The sequence below is a fragment of the Chiloscyllium plagiosum genome, unplaced genomic scaffold (assembly GCF_037043375.1).
Source record: "Chiloscyllium plagiosum isolate Xiang-an unplaced genomic scaffold, Cpla_swu_hap1 HiC_scaffold_11, whole genome shotgun sequence".
Taxonomy (NCBI): Eukaryota; Metazoa; Chordata; class Chondrichthyes; order Orectolobiformes; family Hemiscylliidae; genus Chiloscyllium; species Chiloscyllium plagiosum.
The window spans coordinates 41,432,190-41,458,390 of NW_028270149.1; the positions used below are offsets into that span (position 1 = coordinate 41,432,190).

The following is a 26,201-nucleotide window of genomic DNA, read 5'->3' on the forward strand; positions in this document are numbered from 1 at the left end:
TGATTTTTAATAGGAAAGCCACATACACCCTTAAGAATACTTTTGAAACTTTCGAGTTTAGTGCAGTCATTCTGCAGGAAGATTGAGTCAAGATGTGCTGCAACATGGCATTGAGTACCTCCAGGACCATTATTAAAAGACAGTATAAAATACGTGGCACAATTTTGAAAAGTGTCCACGTGCACTTTTTCCATACACATGCTTTGAAATGACGTAACTAGATGGTAAGGTGATTTAAACAGTATGTGGATGTATAAATAGATGATCAGAACATAATAGCACAGAGATCATGCTAGCATATTATAAATCATTGGTAAGGCTTCACCTCAGATTGGGCAATTTTGTCCAGCACACTTCAGAAAGATAATAAGGGCTTTGGAGTAGAGAGTTGAAACTTTATTGCTGGAACAGCACAGCAGGTCAGGCAGCATCCAGGGAACAGGAGATTCGACGTTTAAGGCACAGGCCCTTCTTCAGGAAGGCCTGTGCCCGAAACGTCGAATCTCCTGTTCCCTGGATGCTGCCTGACCTGCTGTGCTGTTCCAGCAATAAAGTTTCAACTTTGATCTCCAGCATCTGCAGACCTCACTTTCTCCTTTGGAGTAGAGAGTTGATTTACTCGGCCTGAGGGACTCTTATAAGAAAAGCTAGGATTCTTCTCTTAGAAATAGAGAATAGCAAGAGTTGAACTTATACTGAATCGAGGTGTTGATAAACTATTCTGTCTAGTGATAGAGTTAATATCCAATATCGTAGATTTAAAATCACTATCAAAAGAAGTAGAGAGATAAACATTTTGAGTTTTTGGGATCTGGAATGGTCTAACTGAAAAAGTGGTGGAAGCTGATTCCATAAATTTGAGAGGAGTTGGTCAGAGCAATTGAAGATATGGAAGATAGGAAAATAGACGTAAACAGGAATATGGGGTGGGGGGGTCCAAGTGTGACAGCTCTCTTTCAAAGAGCTCCACAGGATTATGTGCCAATGTCCATAAGTTCTGTAATTTTGTCATTATTAAGAAGGCAGCTTCTTAATGTTGTACTCCTTAAGCAAACTGCACCCTGTCTTCCCCCTCTTCCTATAATCACCACTCCTACCGTACTAAAACAAACATCGCATGAGAATCCAGCCTTAAGATGTAATTGTTTGGAGACTAGTGCAGCAATTGATTCAGTATTTATGCTGGTTAATCATTCTTCGATCCTGAAGCAGACTAAATGATATTCAAATGCAGGATAAGAGTGGAGATGTTGCTGGACTTTTCACTTGGACAAAGATTTGCTATTTTTGGTGTGTGACTGCCCTTTTGAGCCAGTATTTACATTTAGTTCACATAGCAGAGAAGAAACTCTGTTTTCTGAAAACTGGTGACAGATTTAAAGATAAATTAATTGAGTGTATCCTTTCAGAATTTAGAAGTTGGGATAGACTATCCAGCTGCTCAAATATATATAACAGTAATCTCTCAACAGTGTTTCACATGTTCGTAAATAAACCTCCTAAATTCACTTTTGAAAATTTCAAGAGCCTTTCAGGGAGAGTCTCTGGATTTTCACTATCCTTTGCCCCGACTTCATTTCTAAATGGCCTCACTCTAATGATGCGGATATGTTACTTGTTCTGGATTTCCTGGCCATGCGAATTAGTTTTTCTGTTTCTGCTTGACTGATTTTTTTCCTTGAACACCTTTGTTACGTTAATCCTTAACCATCAAAACCCCCAAGTCAGATTTATACAACTTGTTTTCATAAAATAACCTTTTAAGCTGCTATTGCAATTCTGGTGAATCTGTACTGCCAGTATATCTTTCCTGATGTGTGGTGCCCAAAACTTTGGAGACAGTATTCGATAGGTGCTGTATAGGTAAAGCATCACTTTCTCACTATTGTATTCCACTCCTCTTAAGATTACTGATTATCCATTTACAAGTACAAAAAGCAATCTCACTTTCTCACATGGGTTCTTTCTCTCTCCCAAAGTTTTATCTAGTCACTTTGTTCATTTACATTGCAGTACCTGTACGACCATGGTAATATGCAAGATCCATATCTGGCAATAAACATTTAATGAATCAGTCACATATTTGATGCTGTGGAGAGGTGGGATTACTCCTCCCTTCACTACTGTAAGTTTCATGGTTTCTCACGCCTAGCCATAGTGAAGTGGGACGTGCAGAAACAATGTCCAGGTGTGTTTCCATCACCCTGACCAATTCGGAAAAGAATTGACTAGGTTATAGTCACATATCTCTTCATGGCCTAGTTATAACACAACTTTGGCTAGGAGTAAATTTCTTGCTTTTAAACATAAATTACATTGTTGGACAAAGTCAGTTTGGAGAAGGGACAGAAGCAAGCTCAGAGCCTCAGACGTGTGACCTCATTAGCCTGTGATAATTTCAGTTGTAACGAGATAGAAACTGGTTCTGTTTGGAGTTAAATAGAGTACAATGGATATCAGAAATATTTGTGCTGTGGTCAGTGCACTCTGAACTGTCAAGTAGATTTTTGGCCCTCAAAATATTAGGTTGGATCGTGCAAGAACTATTTGAAGCAATACAACATTACTGTGAATTGCTGGTCAATTAATGTCTGTTCACTATAATAATTTTAGTGTAATAATTTGAGTATTGCACAACACATTTTTAAACAATTCAGATGTGAATTCCGATCCCAATACTTCCTATAGCATATTGGCACTAATATTGATGATAACACAAGGAAAAGCCACACTGGACATGACAAATAAAAAGTGATTGGCACATGAATAGTAAAGGGTAAAGAGAGGGGTCAGTTTTAACTTTGTTTACATAGTAAATAACTTTTTTATTTTCAGGGGGTATGATGAAATCAATAATGTATCATATGTCTGCCAGTTGGGATTGGTATCTCTGGTAAATGCAGGGAGAATTTTTGAATTTCTAAAGCCTTAATGTGGATTTCTATTGTAAATATTTTCATATTGTATGTTTATAGATTTACTACTCCAGAATGGAATTATTTTTGTTTTCCTTATTGGTTTTGCTTTTGCTGTAAATGTATGCTCTTAACATGGTTGAGTTATGGATCGTTTCAGTGTCTTTGTGGTTTTGAATAAGTTTGTTAGAATAATTACACTCCTTTCCAATTGCATTAAATAGACAAATTATAAGGCAAATCAGTTGCTGCACATAAACAAAATTTTTCTTTGCCTCTGGTCGTGCTGATGGTTTGGATGTACAACACACTGTCTGATATGGTATTGATTGGCAAGTTCCAGGATTAATTTTCAGCTTCTGATCAGTTAACCTGACATGAATTAGCATTCTGTAGTTGATATCAAGGTGTGAAGGGAGAAATGAACTGTATTTCCTGGTTCCTAGCTAGTGCCAGTTGTTTGAAATGCAGGTGTGTGAATGTTATATGAAGATCTGACTCAGTTATGAGTTCACCCACAAGTAAATAACCTTTTGCTACATGTTAAGTATGCTGCCATGTGAAGAACGGTTTGTTGGTTGAAATATTAGGAGGCTACTGGCACTTTTGGAACTGTCACTAATAAAAATCGTTACAGGCAAGATATTGGGGAAGGTAAATGTAGTGTTGGAAAGATACCAGTGCCTTGGAGAAAGTGCAGAGGAGATTTACTATAATGGGAAAAAAAAACAAGTTATGTGGAATCATTAGAGAAACTGGAACTGTTCTTAGAGCAGTGAAGTTTGAGGTTTAATGGAGATATTAGGGAAAGTCATGAAGGGTTTGGTTAGTCAAGAAAACAAGAATGTCTTATTGTTAGAGTTCTTTGAGGAAGTAGCAAGCAAGGTACAAAAAGTGGAATCTTTAGATGTGGTGTACTTGGATTTCCAAAATGTGTTGGATAAGGTACTAAATGAAAGGTTACACATATGAAGTGAACACACAGTGTATGGGGTAATGTTAGCATGGATAAGGGATTGGTTAGCTGATAGGAAGCAGTGCAGGGATAAATGTTTTTTTCCATGGGCAAGCTGTGACTAGTGGAGTGTCACTAAGATCAGTGCTGACCAAACCGCAATATGGTTCATTTCTTAACTACCCTCTGAAATGGCTTAACAAGCCACTCAGTTGTGTCAATAAAAAAATGAATGAAATAGCTAGACTACCTGGCACGATTGAGAAGTGACTGGCAAACACAGCCCTGTTAAGCCTGCAACATTTCCTTACCAACATCAGGGACATTTTGCCAAAATTGGGAGACTTTCTTCCAGACTGGTCAAACATTGGCTTAAAATAATTATCTGTATAGAATCAGATACCACCATCATCCTTAGGTATGTTCATGTCCTATTGAAAGATTGGGTGGGGGTTGGGGGGCGCGGAGTTGTCTTGTTAGTAAGAAATAAAATTCAATCAATAGCAAGAAGTGATGTAAACTCAGAAGGTGTGGAATCTGTGGATAGAGTTGAGGAATTGCAAAGGAGAAAAGACTCTGATGGGAATTGTGTGTAGGCCGCCTAGCAGTAGTCAGTATGTGGGGAATAAAATAATTTAGCAGATAGAAGGGACATGCAAGAAAGGCACAATTACAATAATCATAGGGGACTTCAGTATGCAGGTGGACTGAGAAAATCAGGTTGGTACTGGAACTCAAAAAACGGAATTCCTGCAATGTCCACAGGATTTTATTTTTGGAGAAGCTTAAGATAGAGTCCACTAGGGAACAGGCAGTTGTGGATTTAACTTAAGGTGAAGGAACGCCTAGGGGGCAGTGACCATAATATGATAGAATTAACCTTGCAGTTTCAGAGGGAGAAACAGTAATGGGAGGACAATTCAGAAAAGGTAACTATAAAGGCATCAGGCAGAACCTGGCAAGAGTCGATTAGAAGGAGAACTGAACAGTAAAGATGGTGGCACAGCAATGGCAGGAGTTTCTGGGGTATTTGGGATGCACAGCAGGAATTCAAGGAAGAAGAAACATACTACAGGGAGGACGAGGCAACCAGGGCTGACCAGGAAAGAAAGAAATAACAGCAGCAGTTGGAGTGGTCGCTGCTGATCCACCATGAAGCTCAATTTTTTTTCCCCCAGCCACTGATTGCCAGAACTTATCGAAGTGGATCATGAGCAAAAGCTGTGGAACCTTCTATTAAAGACACATGGCCACTGAGATAGCTGTGGACTGTCTTGGAGATGAATGGAAGGGATATGTTGTGCTCATCAGTGGTGGCAATAATATGTAGTGTTTACCCATGAAACAAGTTATCTTGACTAATGGTTGTGTTCATCTGCTGCTCAGCAAAGGGCATTCTTGCTATTGCCCTAGGAGATCTGGCAAATGCAAATGAAAATCTGTCTGTGGCTGCAATGTTGATGCCAATCTCAGTGTCCTGAATTTAGTTATTACCAAGAAAAGTGCAATGAGTTTGACAGATAATACTATTCCTCACTGTCTCAGACCGAAAAGGGCTAGAAAAGTCTGTTGAACCTGTCCAAAGAGGATGATGTACGCCAGTGAGAACTCTTAGCAAGAAAGGTAAGATGCCGAGTACTAAAGCTCCCAAAATTCAGTGTCTGATAATTCCCTGCTTTCTACAGTACAGACAAGGATACATTGCCTTGAAGAAACCACATAGTCAAAGAACACAGAAACTTCTTCAGCAGAATATGCCAAGCGTCTGACCAAAAGAGTGAAGGAAGCTAAGGAAACATTCAGGAACAGATCAGAAAGGAACATAATCTTTCTTCAGTGAAGGCCTCCACATCAAAATCTGAATCTAGCCAAAAGTAAAAATATTGGTGGTATAGACAAAAGAGATTTTGTTGAAAAATGTTTTATTAAAGCAAAAGAAAACACATACAATGTGGTGAAGATTAGAGAGAAGCAAAGGATTTGGAAGTGTTTAAAAACCAGCAAAGGATAATCAAATAAGCAATAAGGTAAGAATGGAGGGAGGCAGAAGACAGGAAACTTAGCCTGACCTCTGTTATTGTTAAGATTTTAAAGTCCATTGTTAAGGGTGAGACTATGGAGTACTTGGAAGTGTATTATAATGAAGCTGAGCTGATTCAGCCCTATTTTAAGGGGAGGTCATTCCTGACAAATTCAGAATTTTTTGAGGAGGTAAAAAGTTAGACAAAGGAGAGCCAGTGGATCTATTTGGATTTCCAGAAGGTCTTTGACAAGGTGGCCTCAGGAGGCTACTAAATAAAATGAGAGCCCATGGTGTTATGGGAAAGGTACTGGCATGGATTGAGGATTGGGTGACTGGCAGATGGGAGAGATTAGGGGTATAGGGGCCTTTTTCAGCAAGATAGTCAGTGACAAGTGGAGTTCCGCAGGAGTCAGTGTTGGGACCACAACTATTCACTTTATATATAAATGATCTGGATGAAGGAACTGAGGCCATTGGTGATAAGTTTGCAGATGACACAAAGCTAGGTAGAGGGATAGGTAATGTTGAGAAAGTGGGAGACTGCAAAAGGACTTAGGCTAGGAAAATGGGCAAAGGAGTGGCAATGGAATATAGCATGGGAAAGTGAAGCTATGCATTTTGATAGGAAGAATAGAGGCATAGACTATTGTCTAATTGGGAAAAGGCTTCAGATGTCTGAAGCACAAAGGGATTTAGGAGTCGTAGATTAGGATTCTCTTAAGGTTAATGTGCAGGTTCAATTGGCAGTTGGGAAGGCCAATGCAATTTAGCGTTTATTTCAAGAGGGCGAGAATACAAGAGCCGAGATGTACTGCTGGGACTGTATAACATCTGGCCAGACCACATTTGCAATATTGTGAGGAGTTTTGAGCCCCGTATCTAAGAATATGCTGGTGTTGGAGGGGCCTAGAGTAGGTTTACTAGAATGATCCTGAGGATGAAGGGCTTGTCATATGAGAAACAGTCAAGGACTCTGGGTCCATACTCATTAAGAGTTTAAATGAGGGGGAATCTGATAGAAACATCTTCTCCACATCCACTCTATCCAGGTGTCTGTGTTCTGTAAGTTTCAACTAGTAGGAGAGACTAGGACCCAAAGGCACAGCCTCAGACTGAGGGGATGACCCTTTAGAACTGAGGTGAGAAGGACTTTCTTCAGCCAGAAGGTGGTCAATCTGTGGAACTCATTGCTGCAGAGGGCTGCAGAGGCCAGATCATTAAGTGTATTTATGACAGAGATGGTAAAGCTCTTGATTGGTAAGGGGATCAAGGGTTATATGGAGAATAGGGTTGCAAAACATACCCACCATAATCGAATGGTGGAGCAGACCCGATGGGCTGAATGGCTGAATTCTGCTTTTATCTCTTATGGTCTTATGTCCAGTCCCTCTTCTAGGACAGACCCACCAGAGTTGGCAGCCCAATGACATATTCAGGAAGAAGTTGCCCTGGGAGTCCTTGATATGAACTCCAGATTCCATGAAATCTCGTGGTATCAGGTCAAGCATTGGGAAGGAAACTACCTGTTGATTACCATCGGCTGCCCTTTCTGCAGATGAATCAGTATTTCTCCAGCATCAACTTGGAGGAAACACCAAGGGTGGCAAGGTTGCAATATGTTCTCTGGCTTGGGTACTTTACTGAAATGCTGTCTTAACCATCTTTTATCCTCCTGTTCCTAAACAAAGTAGACATTTTAGTCCAAACCCAGTCTGTATTAATTTGGTTATTTTATGAGATATAGACATTGCATTTATTGTTCATCCTAGTTAACTGGATAGTATCACAACCTACCTGGTCTGACCTTCACACATGGACTTTCCAGAAGCAGTTATTGGAAATGACCAAAATCAAAACTCTTTTCTCCTTCATAATTCAGGCGTGTTGAAGCTAATTATAACACCCTGATTGCAAGCCTGGCTGATATCAACTAACTCATGTGGCATGCTGAGGAAATTTGGCCATTTAAGAAATTGGCCAAGAATGAGCCTAACCCTGTGTTATTTTTTGAAAAAAATGTGTTTCTCATTGTTCACTCAATATGCTATATTGTATAAAACACTCTTTAGTCACCTACACCTCAGACTTGAACGCTAAAATCAGTCATTTGGAATTGTGAGTATTGTTAGCTAGAAGGCTATGGTGGGAGAGAAATGATATTTTTCTTTGTTTCCATTATTTGAACACACGGATTTGGGTTGATTTTATCATTTTTCCTAGCATGTCTTGAGGTGGTGAAAAAATTAGTGACTGGATTTCACCAAAGTGCAAATAATTCAGGAAAATGTTTATGTGACGTTGAATCGCTGCCTCACTGACCATTTTTAGGTTGACACAGAAAGAATGATGTTTTGGGCAAGGCGATACTTATTTGGCAGTTATGAATTCATACGGCTAGAAATCATCGCTATCAGGAAAGGAAGGTTGAGAAAATATGAAACTGAAATTATCTTTTGAAAGAAATGGCAATTATTCATGGAAGAATAAGCAGAATGCTATCTTTGTAAAACAGATTGAAACAATTGTTCACAATAATGGACAACCTGCACAATGAGATTTGTCAAAAGGTTCTTTTGTACTAGATTTGTCCTTCAAGTTGATGAATTTGCAACATGGTTTCCTATTTTCGTTCAAGAACTAAAGGAGAAAGATGAGGGAACATTGGAGGCAGCGTCATGAATGAACACTTGCCTACTGCATATCTTATTAGCTATAGCCAATTATATTTTTGTCAGAAACTGTTGTTTGAAATGTTGTTTGATTCAAATTACAGCAGAAGGGAAGAAGAGAAGACAGGGAACAAAGGTAAAGCACATAAATCCCCTCTAACTGACCTACATAGTAGTAGGGGGAATGTTTCAAACTTGCTGAAATGTTAACGAATATAATATCTTTGTCCATGCTTCTCTCCAACTCCTCCCATCCCATCCTGTCTCTGAAACAGAGGCCAAAGTGAATCTGTCCCTTCATAAAATTAGATATCACTCATATTTCACCTTAATTTCAATTGACCCAGTGTCCACAGCCATTAGGCAGTTAGTGTTCCAGTTTTTCACCAACATTCATACAGAAAACATCTTGCATTTCTAAGAGCCTGAGTTTTGAAATAGTGCCACCTTCTTGATGATTTCCACTGCTCCCGCAGTCCTCCTGCAGAATTGTAATGACCTCAGTAAGTTGATGCTTCAAGTATCTAAGGAATAGAAGCATGTAGTACATGAAGCCCAATGGTCCATTGAGTGTGTAATTGAAAAAGAGCTACTCTGAGGCTACACTTGTTCCACTTTCCAGTGCTTGGCCAATAGTTTTAATGTTATGACACTTTAAAAGTTGTGAGGTTTCCCATCTCAACTAGTCTCTTGGGTAATGCCTTAATGATTTCCCATCACTCTCTGGGTGAGAAAAGGTTTCCTCAAATCCAGTTTAAACCTTCAGCCATTCACCTCAAATGTTATGTACCTTGTTATTGACCCATTAACTAAGGGGAACAGCTGTTACCTATCCTCGCTGTCCATGCCCCTTACATTCCTAAACATCTCAATCAGGTCTTTGCAGCATTCTGCTCCTGCTCCATTGCACATGTCCTTCCTATGGTGTGGTGACCAGAGCTGCACACACTACCCCAGCTGTGGCCTAACCAAAGTTTTGTGCAGCTCTGTTCTTATAATTTATACCACAACTGTTAAAGGTGTGTGTCCTATATGTCTCCTTAACCACCCTATTAAACTGTCCTGCCACGTTAAAGTATCTGTGAACAAGCAGTCCAAGATCTGTCTTATGGGTTTCCTGATGGCTTGCCATTCTTTGAGTATAATGTAAAGTTATTTAATCTGTTTTCATAATTTAACCACTTAAACCATGGTAGGCTACTGGTAAATCTGTGCTATGGCTCCTCTAAGACCAATGTATCATCCCAGAACCCATTTGCAATTCAGGACTCCATATTAGGTTTGACCAGGTCTCTGGTCTACTGAAGCAAGTTTTTTTCACAGAGGGATGAGCTATCTTGAGATCACTAGAACTTGTGTGAGACACAAGAAGAAACGGGATATAAGTCAGCTATTACGAGGGGGCATAGCTTTAAATTAAGGGGTGGTAGGTATAGGACAGGTGTTAGGGGTAGATTCTTTACTCAGCGAGTCGTGAGTTCATGGAATGCCCTGCCAGTAGCAGTGGTGGACTCTCCCTCTTTATGGGCATTTAAACGGGCATTGGATAGGCATATGGAGGATAGTGGGCTAGTGTAGGTTAGGTGGGCTTGGATCGGCGCAACATCGAGGGCCGAAGGGCCTGTACTGCGCTGTATTTTTCTATGTTCTATGTTCTATAACCTGGGACACCCTGAGGCTTGAGGCCTTCCCCATCACCCAATGCATGGCAATGATTTTGGATGTTGTGTCACACGCTGGCACATCGTTCCCCATCAGCACCATACTATACACCTCCTCAACACCTCAGATAATTGTGACACCATCACCAACTCTTCCTGCTGGGGGTCCCAGGCTATCTCCATAACTGCTTTCTTGACTGCCCTGTTTGTTTTATCAGTTGGGTGCCATTTCCCTGTGCACACACCCCAATTTCAGATCACCTCCTGGCACCAGTTTTTCCTACAAGGATGGGAAAGAGAAGGAAGAAGGGGGACTATAGTCCTGCAAGGAGAAGGACAACTCCTCCAGATGGAATGAGTCAACATGTTAATGTTGTCACATGTCCCCATCAGCACTAAGCTGCAAAGTTTCGCTGAAGGTTAACATTTAGGAGGAATAGGTTGAAATGTTAAGCTGTACAAGATCAGATCCAAAGTTAAAAATCACACAACACCAGGTTATAGTCCAACAGGTTTTATTGGAAGCACACTAGCTTTCGGAGTGACGCTCCTTCATCAGGTGATTGCCTGATGAAGGAGCGTCGCTCCGAAAGCTAGCGTGCTTCCAATTAAACCTGTTGGACTATAACCTGGTGTTGTGTGATTTTTAACTTTGTACACCCCAGTCCAACACCGGCATCTCCGAATCAAGATCAGATCCAGGTTAGATGTCAGGAGCCTGTTGTTTTTGCAGCAAATAATGAAACACTGGAGCAAGCTGCTGTCTCAAGTCGTGAACACCTATTTACTGAATTCCTTCAAGCAAGAAGGCTGGACCTCCTGTTTGGGACAGATGTTACAATCCATAAAATGTTGGTATTATTAGGAACATCAGACCTACAGAGATTTACTGGGCTGGATTTGATCACATAGGATGATGAGAGGGCAAGTTCCCAGATTTCTTTCCTTGAAATTAACTAGGGCTTTGATTTGATTCTCCATCTCACTCAAATGATCACAGGTTTTGGGTTGGGTGGAGAGGGAACGTATTTGTGTTGGACCAACTGTATAGAGCAGAGTGCATATTCATGTCTATCACTGCCCATATGTTTCTTCATACCTTTTGCTGAGCCTGGATATGTTTAGTAACTATTCATAATTGAATACATGATGTGCAGCTGACACCAGATGTCCTGAAAACCTACCAAATTGTTTCAAAATTTACTTCAGCTGTGGGCTACTTATGCTATTTATTGCAATTCTGAAATCACTACATTCAATGTTCCTTAAGGATGCCAAGATTCTAATATCTATTCTGGATAGCTCGTCAAAGATCCCTGCTGAATGATATTTACTGACCTTGATCTTAAAACCATTGGTGTGCATTGAGACCAAGAAAAACATAGTACAGGCCAATTTCCTTTCACATGGATATTTGTTATAATGTAGTCAGAGAATAGACTTGACATAGTAGGGAGAGAAATGAAAAGTGTGTTTGGACAGAATCAGAGCTTGGGATGTGGGAAAGTGAGTCCAAGGATATACATGTGGTAAGGATTGTAAGAGAAGGAGCCCAGTAAATATGTAATAAGAGATTGTGTGGAGTCCCTGGATGTCCAGATGTAAGAATAAGCATAACGAGGAAAGGCTGAGGCACTTGGGGTTGTTTTCATTGGAGAAAAGAAGGTTTAGGGGTGACTTGATAGAGGTGTACAAGATGATTAGGGGTTTAGATAGGGTTGACAGTGAGAATCTTTTTCCACGTATGGAGTCAGCTATTACAAGGGGGCATAGCTTTAAATTAAGGGGGGGTAGGTATAGGACAGATGTTAGGGGTAGGTTCTTTACTCAGCGAGTCGTGAGTTCATGGAATGCCCTGCCAGTAGCAGTGGTGGACTCTCCCTCATTATGGGCATTTAAGCGGGCATTGGATAGGCATATGGAGGATAGTGGGCTAGTGTAGGTTAGGTGGGCTTGGATCGGCGCAACATCGAGGGCCAAAGGGCCTGTACTGTGCTGTATTCTTCTATGTTCTATGAGACATGGAGAGAAACACACATCCTATCAAAGAATGCAAAAAATAAGAAACAGAACAGTTCTATAAAAGTATCACAAGGCTTTCTTTACTTGAAGTCAAAGTCCCACAACTTTTATTTTCATATTTTATTAGTCGGCTGGGATAGAAAAGTTTCTCAGAGAAAAGCAGATGAGCTTTATCTTGTCTGCAAGCAGAAAGCAGCCAAAATGTTGCATATATTTATCTGACCCTTAGGTATTTCTGTATTGGCAACTGTATCAGAAAGTATTTTGTTAATTATGTTTAACTCCTTCCATTCTTTTCAATTCTGGTCTTAGCTGGTATTTTCATTAAACTTATAGATAGTTACATAATTCATAAAGTAACTGGTTGACATGTAGAGGTATGGTCGCATTGGTCCTAGGAAAGCCTGAAATAATGGTTTATGTTTGGCTTCAGCTATTCTATCTTTTCATGTTAATGTTTCCAGTTTTTTTGTGTTTATCTTCGATATTTATGAACTAAGGTGAGGCTGTGTTGATACGTTATTTACTAACTTTTAAGTTCAAAGACTCTTCGATACTTAACAGAAGAAAACCCTTTTCAAAAACATTTCTGAATGAGCACTGTTATAGCCAAATTAATGTACAAAACAGAAAAAGTTTTTTTTTCAATTATTTTCTTACATCTAGTCTTATAAGCACAAACTTTGATTTAGAAATTTTCTAAATTTTTTCTTGAGATGTTGGAGCTTTCTCTTATGTGTTATCAGTATAAACACAAATTTGGACATCGAGTTTAAGGAAGTTAGCCTTATGCTCTTTGGAAAATCTGTTAGAATTTTCAAGGTTCTGAATTGATTAGCAATGTTGATATAGAGAGATTGGTAAATGAACACATAATGGAACCAAAATAAGAATGAAGATATTAGAAGGCAAATACAAGACTGATGTTTTTAGTGCAGAGGGAAGCAGTGTTGTCGATTAAATATAATTTATTAAACTTCAATCTCAATCTAAGATGAGTTAGCTGATTTCAACTGTGATGGAAACATTTGATCTATTGTGGCAGCAGGGAGTCCTAGCAAAATGGGAGTCAAATCCACACTTGTTAGAGTCATACTTAGCTCAAAAAAATGGTTATGATTTTTAGAGGTCAATTTTCTCAGCTGTACAGAAACTCCTCAGGGGAGTGTGCTAGGCCCCAGGTTAGAAGTGGGGATGCTTGCTCATGTTTTCACAATGATCAGCACTACTCATGACTTCTCAGATATAAGGATTCTGGGTATTCCAAGATGGAGGATGTGAAAAATTTCTGGCTGCAACAGCTGCTCCTGTTTTGAGGTACTTTAGGTGCTGGAGGTGATTTCCTCGAATTCCTGGAGCAGCAATTACTGTTTTATTTGCTGTTGCATTGTTTTGGAACTTTGGAAAAAAAAGTCAAAACAACAGCAGTTTTAAAAGGGAGAAGAACAGACAAAGGAAGCACATGGTGAAGTCATTGCAGGAGAGAGAGAGAAAGAGAGAAAGAGAAAAAGAGAACCTGCACAGTTACTGCCTTTGCTGTTTGAATTCATGTATCACTGGACATTGGAGTGTATCTGGGAAAAGTAACAAACAGTGAAATTCACAACTGATCTTGGAGGAACTGTTGGGTGAAGTTCACAGCACAGAATCAGATAAGTTAATAGTTTTAAGTGGCCTACAGAGAATCTGCAATAGTGAGTAGAGTGGGTTCTTTCTTGATTATATACTTTTGGAGGTATGTCTCTTGATTAAACTTAAAATATAAGCGATAACTATTAATTTAACCTGGGGCAGTGTTTGTAGAGGAATAAGACAGTGCTATTTTCTGGGTCTGGGCAGTAGGAGTATACTTAAGAGGGAAATCAGGACCGCAAAAAGGGGACATGAGATAGCTTTGACAAATAGAATTAGGGAGAATCCAAAGAGTTTTTACAAAAACATTAAGGACAAAAGGGTAACTTGGGAGAGAATAAGGCCCCTCAAAGATCAGCAAGGTGGCCCTGGTGTGGAGCTGCAGAAAATGGGGGAGATACTAAATGAGTATTTTGCATCAGTATTTACTGTGGAAAAGAATATAGAAGATATAGAACGTAGGGAAACAGATGGTGACATCTTGCAAAATGTCCATATTACAGAGGAGGATGTCTTGAAACAGATAAAGGTGGATAAATCCCCAGGACCTGATCAGGTATACCCTCGAACTCTGTGGGAAGCTGGAGAAGTGATTGCTGGGCCTCTTGCTGAGATATTTGTATCATCAATAGTCATAGGTGAGGTGCCGGAAGACTGGAGGTTGGCTAACGTGGTGCCACTGTTTAAGAAGGGTGGTAAGGACAAACCAGGGAACTATAGACCAGTGAGCCTGACGTCGGTGGTGGGCAAGTTGTTGGAGGGAATCCTGAGGGACAGGATGTACATGTATTTGGAAAGACAAGGACCGATTAGGGATAGTCAACATGGCTTTGTACGAGGGAAATCATGTCTCACAAACTTGATTGAGTTTTTTTGAAGAAGTAACAAACAGGATTGATGAGGGCAGAGTGGTAGATGTGATCTATATGGACTTCAGTAAGGCGTTCGTCAAGGTTCCCCATGGGAGACTGATTAGCAAGGTTAGATCTCTCGGAATACAGAGAGAACTAGCCATTTGGATACAGAACTGGCTCAAAGGTAGAAGACAGAGGGTGGTGGTGGAGGGTTGTTTTTCATACTGAAGGCCTGTGACCAGTGGAGTGCCACAAGGATCAGTGCTGGGTCCTCTATTTTTTGTCATTTACAAAAATTATTTGGATGCGAGAATAAGATGTATAGTTAGTAAGTTTGCAGTTGACACCAAAATTGGAGGTGTAGTGGACAGCGAAGAGGGTTACCTCCGATTACAACAGGATCTTGACCAAATGGGCCAACGAGCTGAGAAGTGGCAGATGGAGTTTAATTCAGATAAATGCGAGGTGCTGCATTTTGGGAAAGTAAATCTTAGCATGACTTATACACTTAATGGTAAGGTCCTAGGGAGTGTTGCTGAACAAAAAGACCTTGGAGTACAGGTTCATAGCACCTTGAAAGTGGAGTCGCTGGTAGATAGGATAGTGAAGGCGGCGTTTGGTATGCTTTCCTTTATTGTTCAGAGTATTGAGTACAGGAGTTGGGTGGTCATGTTGCGGCTGTACAGGACATTGGTTAGGCCACTGTTGGAATATTGCGTGCAATTCTGGTCTCCTTCCTATCGGAAAGATGTTGTGAAACTTGAAAGGGTTCAGAAAAGATTTTCATGGATTTTGCCAGGGTTGGAGGATTTGAGGTATAAGGAGAGGTTAAACAGGCTGTTTTACCTGGAGCGTCGGAGGCTGAGGGGTGACCTTATAGAGGTTTACAAAATTATGAGGGGCATGGGTAGGGTAAATAGACAAAGTCTTTTCCCTGGAGTTGGGAGTCTAGAACTAGAGGGTTTAGGGTGAGAGGGGAAAGATATAAAAGAGACCTAAGGGGCAACTTTTTCACAGGATGGTACGTGTATGGAATGAGCTGCCAGAGGAAGTGGTACAATTGCAACATTTAAGAGGCATTTGGATGGAAGAGTTTGGAGGGATATGGGCCAGGTGCTGGCAGGTGCAATTGCAACATTTAAGAGGCATTTGGATGGAAGAGTTTGGAGGGATATGGGCCAGGTGCTGGCAGGTGGGACTAGATTGGATTGGGATATCTGGTCGGCATGGACTGGTTGGATCGACTGGTTTCCATGCTGTACATCTCTATGACTCTATGACTGTATGAAGTAGGTCTGTGGTCAAATGCAGCAATACTTGGATAAAACCTTGTTCTGACAAGTGAGAAGTAACACTTGTCACACCCAAGTGTCAGGCAATGACAATCTTCAACAAGACTGAATCCAAACATTGCCCATTCATTTAATGTAACTTGTGGAGAGAAACTTGCCAGGAGCACAAGGCATGGGACCTCTCAACTTGTACCATGGGACCTGGAAAAGCACTTGTGTTCCTTCTGGCACAAGATGAAATTGAAAAACACCTTATCCATTGAGGCTTTTTATGACAATAGGTTTTCTTTCTCATTATCTCTTTTGAGGACAAGCTGTACTGCATTCTGCACAGGCCACAGTTAAAAGTGAATTTAGGGTCCAAAGAAGTAATTGGACTCTGATGGAGCTGATTTAAATAAGGAGCCTGCTGGCTTCACAGTGTCTGCTGATTCACATTTAGCTGGCCGCTCAGAAGAACTATTTTAAAGCGGAGAATGGCAAGATTGGTGCAGGATGCCAGCTGCAAATTACTTGGCTGACTTTAACTGCCCACTTAGCTAGTTTCCAATGGATGGGAAGAGTTAAGACAAATTCTTAGCTGCCCAGTCACACAAGACAAACAGGCATTGGGGGGGAATATGTAGAGGATATTCAGTGCTTCTCAAACTGTATTCAGAAAACCATTAACTCTTTATAAAATAAACAAATTGGGTAAAATAAAACATCCAGAAACTTTGACTCATTTACCTGATTTTATGATGAATGTGAGTGTTTAGATTAAAATTCAAATCTTCTAATTTTTGGCTCTTGTTTGCTGAGGCCTATTTCAATCAGTTACTCTTGCTTTGAATTCTTGGCAACTGCACACAATAAACAGTTTATGTACCAGATTGGAATGGATAATAATTACTTTTAGCATCTTAGGTTCTGGAAAAAGCATTTTTAACTCAGGCTGACAGCCAGTTGGCCCTGAACCAAGGAAAACCAGTTTGAGGTATCTGGGGATGGTTATGCTTTCTTGACAGTATGCATCATTACAGTATATGGTGTATCAGAATGAATGGAAATCCCCCTTTAAATTCATATGTACTTACATAATATTATTGTTTATAGCCATCTGCAAAGACACACTTCATTGAAATGGAAAACCTCCTTCAGGTAAAATTCAGAAAACTTTTAAAAGCACTGTACTTTCCAGTAAATTGTGTATATTTATTGTTCATCCAAACTTGTTTTTAAATTTGAATTAGAACAGAAAATGCAGGTAGGTAGAAACAATGGTGACTGAAATAGTTAACATTTCATATCTGCGACCTTTTATCAGAACTGGAAATTTAGGATGTCATAAATTCTATACAAATAAAAAGAGGGTTAAAGAACAAAAGGGAGCATCTGTAATCAAGTGAAAGGCTGTGAGAAGCCCTGCCTATACACCATCCCCTTCACCTCCATCCAGGGCTACAAACAGTCTGTCCAAGTGAGACAGAGATTCACCTGCCTCTCTTTCAACCTAATTTACTGCATCAGGTGCTTCCGATGTGGTCTTCTCCAAATCAGGGAGACCAAACATAAAGCGAGGGAATGGTTCACCAAGCATCTCAGTCAGGCTGGGAGGGGCCAACTGGACCTCTCAGTCACCGCCCATTTTAATTTCCCATCCCATGCCCTTTTCAACATGACCATCCTTGGCCGCCTCCATTTCTACAACGAACCAAACTGCAAGTTGGAGGAACATCACCTTATCTTCCACCTGGGCAGCCTACAGTCTGGAGGACTCAACATTGAGTTCTCCAATTTCAAATAACCTCCCTTCCCTTCTCCTAACTCCCTTCCCAACCCCTTCCCTTCCCTTTCACGCCTCCCAGCCACCTGCTGGATTCATTCCTCCCATTGACCAAACAGGTTGTACCATCTGCTTGTCTTCACCTATCCCCACTTCACCACCCTGCCCCTGCCACCCCCTTTATCTGTAGCTCCCCTTACACCCACCCCCAGTCCTGAGAAGGGTTACACCCGAAACGTCGACTTCCCCATCTCCTGATGCTGCCTGGCTTGCTATGTTTTTCCAGTCTCCTGCCTATCTACCATGAGATTAAATGGGCAGGAGTGGGCGCAAAACCAGACGGAGTGGTAATGGATCAATTAAAGAAATAAAACTTGGTCTAAAAAAGTTGGTGGATGGAATGATAGACAATTGCCATCCAAAAACAAAAAAAGAGAGAAGAAATCCAAAGCCTTCAAGGAAAGAAGAAACAAACTGGTGGTGGAAGTATGGTCTGAAATTATTAAACTCAATGCTGAGTTTAGAAGGCTATAATGTGCCTAATTGAAACACGTGTTCTGTTGCTGGATTTACTTTTAAGTTTAATTGGAGTTGGTGCAGGAGGCTAAGGGTTAGGAAGCGTGTAATGGCAATTCATGAATATGATTGGAATTCACTGTGTGACTGACCAATGCCATGATGTGAAGTCTGAATGAAAATTCAGTTTCTGCAGGGAGAGGGTTTGGGAATTGGAAATGTGCTACAGAGGTGTCCTACAGGCAAGAGTCAGATTTTATGTCTTTAAATTTCAATGACTATCTTTTATAACATATTAAAAATTACATCAGACAACTGTGGGTCTTGAAAAGCTGGTTTCTGAATGGCCAGTGGAGATGATTGATGGTAATACAGATGCTTTACCGTTGTTGGAATGATTAAGATCACTAGTTATTAAACTTTCATCTGAGGCATTGATAAGAGAGTTACTGTGTCAAATTATTCCATGGAGACAAAATAATTCTGACAAAACATCGTTGAGCTGAAATGTTAACTCTGTTTCTGTCTCTATAGATGCTGCCAAATGTGCTGAACCTTTCTAGCAATTTCTGCTTTTATTTCAAATTTTCAGCATCCGTAGATTTTATTTTGTTGTCTTGATGAATGACGTTTTGTCGTTTACTAAACACCGCTTATTGTGTTTAGAAGATTATTTTATGTGAATCAGTTAATGTTCCTGTCTTTTCCTCATGTTTCAAGCAATCTTCAAGTATTGTTTAAGGAAGCATCTTTAAAACTTCTGAATTTGTGCACGTATTTGATCTGATTTTTGACTTTGAATAATTTGCTGATCACATCCTGCCAGTTTTGTTTTAAGTGGGGAGGAACAAACATCTATTGTAAGCATCTGAGAATACTGCGCTCTCTACTCTCTGCTGGGGAAGTATAGGTTTGTTAGTTCAAGAATGAATACCTACAACTGAACATATGTTAATATTATTCAGTACAATCCACCAAGAAAGGAAGTGATGAAGCTGGGATTAAATTTTCTGAGACATTTCTTTTGCAAAACTAAGGACTGCAGAACTTTGAAACCTTTTACATTTAGGAAAGGCTGCAGTGGGAAAATTCCCCTCTAATTGGCAATCTGTGACTGTGTCTGCACTCAGGCACAAAGGAACTCTAGGACAATCCATTGGCACCCCCTCTTCCAACATCAGTTGCTTGGTGCACACGCTCAGAAACCTAAACTGGCCTCCACTAGTCGAGAAATCTATAGTCTCCATAGGGAATTCCAGTTGGCTTCCTTTAATTTGCCTCAGTTAGTCATTTAATAAGTGATGACAGCTAACATCCCATGTGAGTAAGTAAACCTGTTGTCCACGATCCTTGCTTCACAAAAAAAATCCTGGAACTGTGGAGTTAGCCTTTAGTCCAATGGGGCTGTTTTCAGCACCTGCCCACCACTGAACCCAGCCCCAGTGGGAGCTAAACTCCACTCCTAGTTTTTCTAACACCACAGAGAAGAGATAAGATCCCTGTCCACTAAATATAACAATGCGTGTATTACAGACAAGATTGCTGTGGAAAACCTGAACTTCACTTTTACATTTCACATTATCCACACAGCTGCCTGTACTGGTGGAGAGGTTTCATACAATTGGCTGTAACCTAAAGAAAACTTGGCCTGGATTCAGTAGGGCAGGTGATGATTGGTGGACTTATTTTTAATTCAATCTTTCTAGCAGCTGCTCTTATTGAATCCATGTTTGGATTATAGGCAGCTGCAAGGAACTCTCAGATCAGGAAGGATATTGCATAATGTCTGAGCATATTATAACAACACCTGCAGAGGTTACAATTTTTCTGCACAGGATATTGGGTCAGAAGGGAGTCAGGCCTAGTTGTCCCCTAATGCCTCCTTGTGGTCTATTATGGGAGTATTGACAATGTTCTGGGACAGCACTGATGACTTAAATCAAAGCAAATACTGTGGATGTTTGAAATCTGAACAAGATAACAAAACAAACTGCTGGAAGACTCAGGAGACTGTGGGGAGAGAGACAGAGAGACCAAGTTAATGGGCTGATTCTTCATTCCAGAGTTTGCACCTTCATGTTGGGACCATTCATATTTTTCAACACTGCTCCATATGTCTACTTAATATCTGATGCTACTTTGAAGGAAGAGGCCAATTAATGGTCCAGTGAGGGATTCACCATCTGACTAAGGACATGTGGAGCTTTGGAGAGGTCTAATGGAAATATACTGGGTCCATTTGGAAGGGCATGTGGCAGCCTTAATTCTAACTGTGACATTTTGAGCATGGCAGAGACTGGACGGCAGTAAAGCAGCTACATGCCTTACACATAGAAGCCCCATGGCTTGCTAATGCTTCCCTGGAGGTGTTATTAGCGGTAGCTTGCAGGAGAGTCTTGTTTCTGGAGAAGAGCAGGACGAGGCCTGTTTGTCAAAGTGGCATGGCTTATGTGACCCAGGAGATGAGTAGCTGCAGTGTGATCAGCAGGGTCTGGGATCTGTTAAGGAGAATGAATTTTGCACCCAGCCTTCAGGTCTGACATCACCAGCAAATCTATGAGCAGAACAGCCTGTGGGTACATAGCACTCAGAAACATGCACTCCCGAGCCATGGGAAATGCTCACAACGCAAGCACTTGGAAAAGTCATATTGAAGTCATGGATGTCATATATGAATGAGCTGTGGTGTGGTGTGGTGAGCTGGGTGTGGTGATAGACAGCACCAATGTATCTCACTCTTGATTTTGTGAAATGGGCATAGAGAGAGAGGGAAAAGAGTTGTGTTGGTGATGGAGTTGATCTTTTCACTTTACTGAAGACCATAGACGAGCTGCCGCAAGCTACTCCTTCATCGAGCAACTGGAGCAACTTGTGGCTGTGCCCCCACTGGTACTATGGCACAGAGGACACAGTATGGGCATCTCAGCTACATGCAGATACAAGCCATTAGCCTCTCCCCATATCTGCCTCCGTTATGAGATGGTTGTGTGGGAGTGGGGAACACTTTAGCAGTTATTGTGTGTAAACAGAGCTGCATCGGTCATTTCATTTTCCGATTCATTAGATTACATTACATTACAGTGTGGAAACAGGCCCTTCGGCCCAACAAGTCCACAGCGACCCGCCGAAGCGAAACCCACCCATACCCCTACATTTACCCCTTACCTAACACTACGGGCAATTTAGCATGGCCAATTCACCTGACCCTGCACATCTTTGGACTGTGGGAGGAAACCGGAGCACCTGGAGGAAACCCACGCAGACACGGGGAGAACGTGCAAACTCCACACAGTCAGTCGCCTGAGGCGGGAATTGAACCCGGGTCTCTGGCGCTGTGAGGCAGCAGTGCTAACCACTGTGCCACCGTGCCGCCCACAAATTCACTTTGGTAATTTTTGTAACATTTCCATTTACTGTGTTACATCCATGAAGTAACTTGATTTTTATTGTTCTCCTGTTCTGCTCCTAATAGAGATGATACCTTTTCTTCTTATTTCTTTTAACGTTTCAAATAGGCGGTCATGTGTTTCCCCAAACCATGTTTATGAGCTTCAAATTTAAAAATGATCCATATGAATTATTTAGGACTAAAACATCGTGGGATTGATATGCATTCAAAATTCAGAATGCCTGGTACGGTGAGAATTGTTATCATTATACACCCGCACACACAAGCATGCAAAGAAAGAAAGGCCAGGAAAAAATGTTACAACTACGATTATAGTTACAAATGATTTAAACCATGTTCATTACATTCTTGTGGTTGGCTCGTCAGGTAGAATTCTTTTCTGTATGACCTCAGATGTAGTTGGTGGCAATTAAAGATGTAGCAATATAATTCTTGTACAAATGGAATTTGTTTACTTATCTGGTGAAATACAGGGATCTTTTTCAAAGCAAAGCGTAAGGAGAGATTGAGATTAAAAGCAGGCTGCAGCTAAGTTGGAAGCTGCTCTGTGGTTGATTGTGCCAATGTAAAAAGCATTCTGAGAAATGAAGTCAATTACAGACTGCTCAAACAATCCAGTAGTTTCAGTCATTCCTTGAAAGTGGAGTTGCAGGTAGATAGCATATTGAAGAAGGCGTTTCGTATGCTTGTCTTTTATTGGTCAGTGCACTGAATATCGAAGTTGGGAGGTTATGTTGTGGCTGTACAGGACATTGATTAGACTACTTTTGCAATACTGCTTGTCTCCCTGCTATAAAAGAACATTGTGAAACTTGAAAGGGTTTAGTAAAGATTTACAAGGATGTTGCCAGAAGTGGAGGGTTTGAGCTGAATAGGCTGGCGTAATTTTCCTTGGAGGGTTGGAGGCTGAAGGGTGACTTTATAGAGGTACATGAAATCATAAGGGACATGGATAGGGTAAATAAACAAGGTACTTTTCCCGGGATGGGGGAGTCCAAAACTAGAGGGCATTGGTTTAGGGTGAGAGGGGAAAGATATAAAAGGGGCAACCTTTTCATTCAGAGGATGGCATGTGTACGGAATGAGCTGCCAGAGGAAGTGGTGGAGGTTGGTACAATTACAACATTTAAAAGGTATTTGGATGGGTATATGAATATGAAGGGTTTAGAGAGATATGGGCTAAATGCTGGCAAATGGGACTAGATTTATATAGGATACCTGGTTGGCATGGGCAAGTGGACTGAAGGATCTGTTTCTGCGCAGTATATCTCTGAGTCTATGAGACTATATGACTGTTTTTCCCAGTTGAGACAGCTCAACTGATTTGATGGAGATGATTTTGATGTCCTCATAACTGTGAAGGCCATTAGTGTCATAGCATGCATAAAGTATTTCATTATTTATTTTGTTCCAAACTGACTGAAGTATTCATCTTGGCACCAACTTGCAGATGCCAGCTTGCAGACACCATCTCCTACTGCCCCCTTGACCATGACCCCACCTCCCACCACCAAACCATCAACTCCCAGACCATCCATAACCTCATCACCTCAGGGAATCTCCCATCCACTGCCTCCAACCTCATAGTCCCACAACCCCGCACCGCCCATTTCTACCTCCTGCCCAAAATCCACAAACCCGACTGCCCTGGCTGACCCATTGTCTCAGCCTGCTTCTGCCCCACCGAACTCATCTCTGCATACCTCGACACGGTCCTGCCCCCCTTAGTCCAAGAACTCCCCACCTACGTTCGGGACACCACCCACGCCCTCCACCTCCTCCATGATTTTCGCTTCCCCAGTCCCCAACGCTTTATCTTCACCATGGACATCCAGTCCCTGTAGACCTCCACCCCCATCACGAATGACTCAAAGCCCTCCGCTTCTTCCTTTCCCGCCGTACCAACCAGTACCCTTCCACTGACACCCTCCTTCGACTGACTGAACTGGTCCTCACTCTGAACAACTTCTCTTTCCAATCCTCCCAATTCCTCCAAACGAAAGGAGTAGCCATGGGCACCCGCATGGGCCCCAGCTATGCCTGCCTCTTCGTAGGATATGTGGAACAGTCCATCTTCCGCAGCTACACTGGCACCACCCCCCACCTCTTCCTCCGCCACATCGATGACTGTATCGGTACTGCCTCGTGCTCCCACGAGGAGGTTGAACTGTTCATCCACTTTATTAACACCTTCCTTCCCGACCTCAAGTTTACCTGGACTGTCTCAGACTCCTCCCTCCCCTTCCTAGATCTCTCCATTTCTATCTCGGGCGACCGAATCAACACGGACATTTACTATAAACCGACCGACTCCCACAGCTACCTAGACTACACCTCCTCCCAACCTGCCCCCTGTAAAATGCCATCCCATATTCCCAATTCCTTCGTCTCCGTCGCATCTGCTCCCAGGAGGACCAGTTCCAATACCGAACAACCCAGATGGCCACCTTCTTCAAAGACTGCAATTTCCCCCCAGACGTGGTCGACGATGCTCTCCACCGCATCTCCTCCACTTCCCGTTCCTCCGCCCTTGAGCCCGCCCCTCCAATCGACACCAGGACAGAACCCCACTGGTCCTCACCTACCACCCCACCAACCTCCATATACATCGTATCATCCATTGTCATTTCCGCCACCTCCAAACGGACCTCACCACTAGGGATATATTTCCCTCCCCTCCCCTATCAGTGTTCCGAAAAGACCACTCCCTCCGTGACTGTCTCGTCAGGTCCACACCCCCCACCAACCCAACCTCCACTCCTGGCACCTTCCCCTGCAACCGCAAGAAATGCAAAACTTGCGCCCACACCTCCCCCCTTACTTCCCTCCAAGGCCCCAAGGGATCCTTCCATATCCGCCACAAATTCACCTGCACCTCCACACACATCGTTTACTGCATCCGCTGCACCCAATGTGGCCTCCTCTATATTGGGGAGACAGACCGTCTCCTTGCGGAACGTTTCAGAGAACACCTCTGGGACACCCAGACCAACCAACCCAACCACCCCGTGGCTCAACACTTCAACTCCCCCTCCCACTCCACCAAGGACATGCAGGTCCTTGGACTCCTCCATCGTCAGTCCATAGCAACACGACGGCTGGAGAAGGAGCGCCTCATCTTGCACCTAGGAACCCTCCAACCACAAGAGATGAACTCCGATTTCTCCAGTTTCCTCATTTCCCCTCCCCCCACCTTGTCTCAATCCCAACCCTCGAACTCAGCACCACCTTCCTAACCTGCAATCTTCTTCCTGACCTCTCCGCCCCCACCCCCACTCCGGCCTATCACCCTCACCTTATCACCCTCACCTTAATCTCCTTTCACCTATCACATTTCCAACGCCCCTCTCCCAAGTCCCTCCTCCCTACCTTTTATCTTAGTCTGCTTGGCACACTCTCCTCATTCTTGAAGAAGGGCTCATGCCCAAAACGTCGATTCTCCTGCTCCTTGGATGCTGCCTGACCTGCTGCGCTTTTCCAGCAACACAGGTTAGGTGGATTGGCCATGCTAAATTGCCCGTAGTGTCAGGTGAAGGGGTAAATGTAGGAGAATGGGTCTGGGTGGGTTACACTTCGGCAGGTCGGTGTGGACTGGTTGGGCCGAAGGGCCTGTTTCCACACTGTAAGTAATCTAATCTAATCTAATCTAATCTAATTATCAGCTCTGATCTCCAGCATCTGCAGTCCTCACTTTCTCCTACAGTTCCTCTATGTAGAGTTACCAGAAATGCAAGGAGTGTGATATTCCAAGGAGGTTATTTAAACTGGTTATTGCTGATCAGAACTTGCAGAAATTGTTTTCAACTGCCTTAAATTTCTCTCTGTTTGATTTCTCTGACTGTGTACAGATGCGACATTCCATAAGTCTCACACAAGACTTTGCCAGATAGTCGCTGAATTTATGTCCGGAGTTTTTCTTTGAATAGCAGTTCTTGTTTTTTAAAAAAACACATTTCACAAGTAGAAGTGTAAATTATTTACAAATACTTTGATGTTTTGGTCTGTTATCTTAACAATCCAGTAGGTGCAAAAATTGGATAAGAATCAAGGTTAAAGTGATGCTGGAAAAGCACAGCAGGTCAGGCAGCATCCAAGGAGCAGGAAAAATCAACGTTGCGGGCAAAAGCCCTTCGTTATTCCTGATGAAGGGCTTTTGCCCAAAACATTGATTTTTCCTGCTCCTTGGATGCTGCCTGACCTGCTGTGCTTTTCCAGCACCACTCATCTTGACTCTAATCTCCATTATCTGCAGAACCCACTTCTACCGCAGGAATTGGATAAACCTGTTTGGAAATCCTAGCTTGGAGAACAAGTAGCCTAGAGCTGATGACTTAGACTGTAAAAAAAAATTGTTTAGGTTTATAATCAGCATATTTCGATGCTGATGTTGTTTTCGGCACTCTTCTAAATAGCTGGCTTGCTGTAAAGATGATATCCATTGTCCTATAGTTAGCTCATAAACCACACGGATTGCAGGAGGAAATCATC

At 42.0% G+C, this 26,201-nt stretch overlaps 1 pseudogene; it reads left to right on the forward strand.

Annotated features, from left to right (window-relative positions):
* The first annotated feature begins 5,022 nt into the window (after window positions 1-5,022).
* Window positions 5,023-5,748, forward strand: LOC122557503 (small ribosomal subunit protein eS6 pseudogene; annotated as a pseudogene).
* Window positions 5,749-26,201: the final 20,453 nt, after the last annotated feature.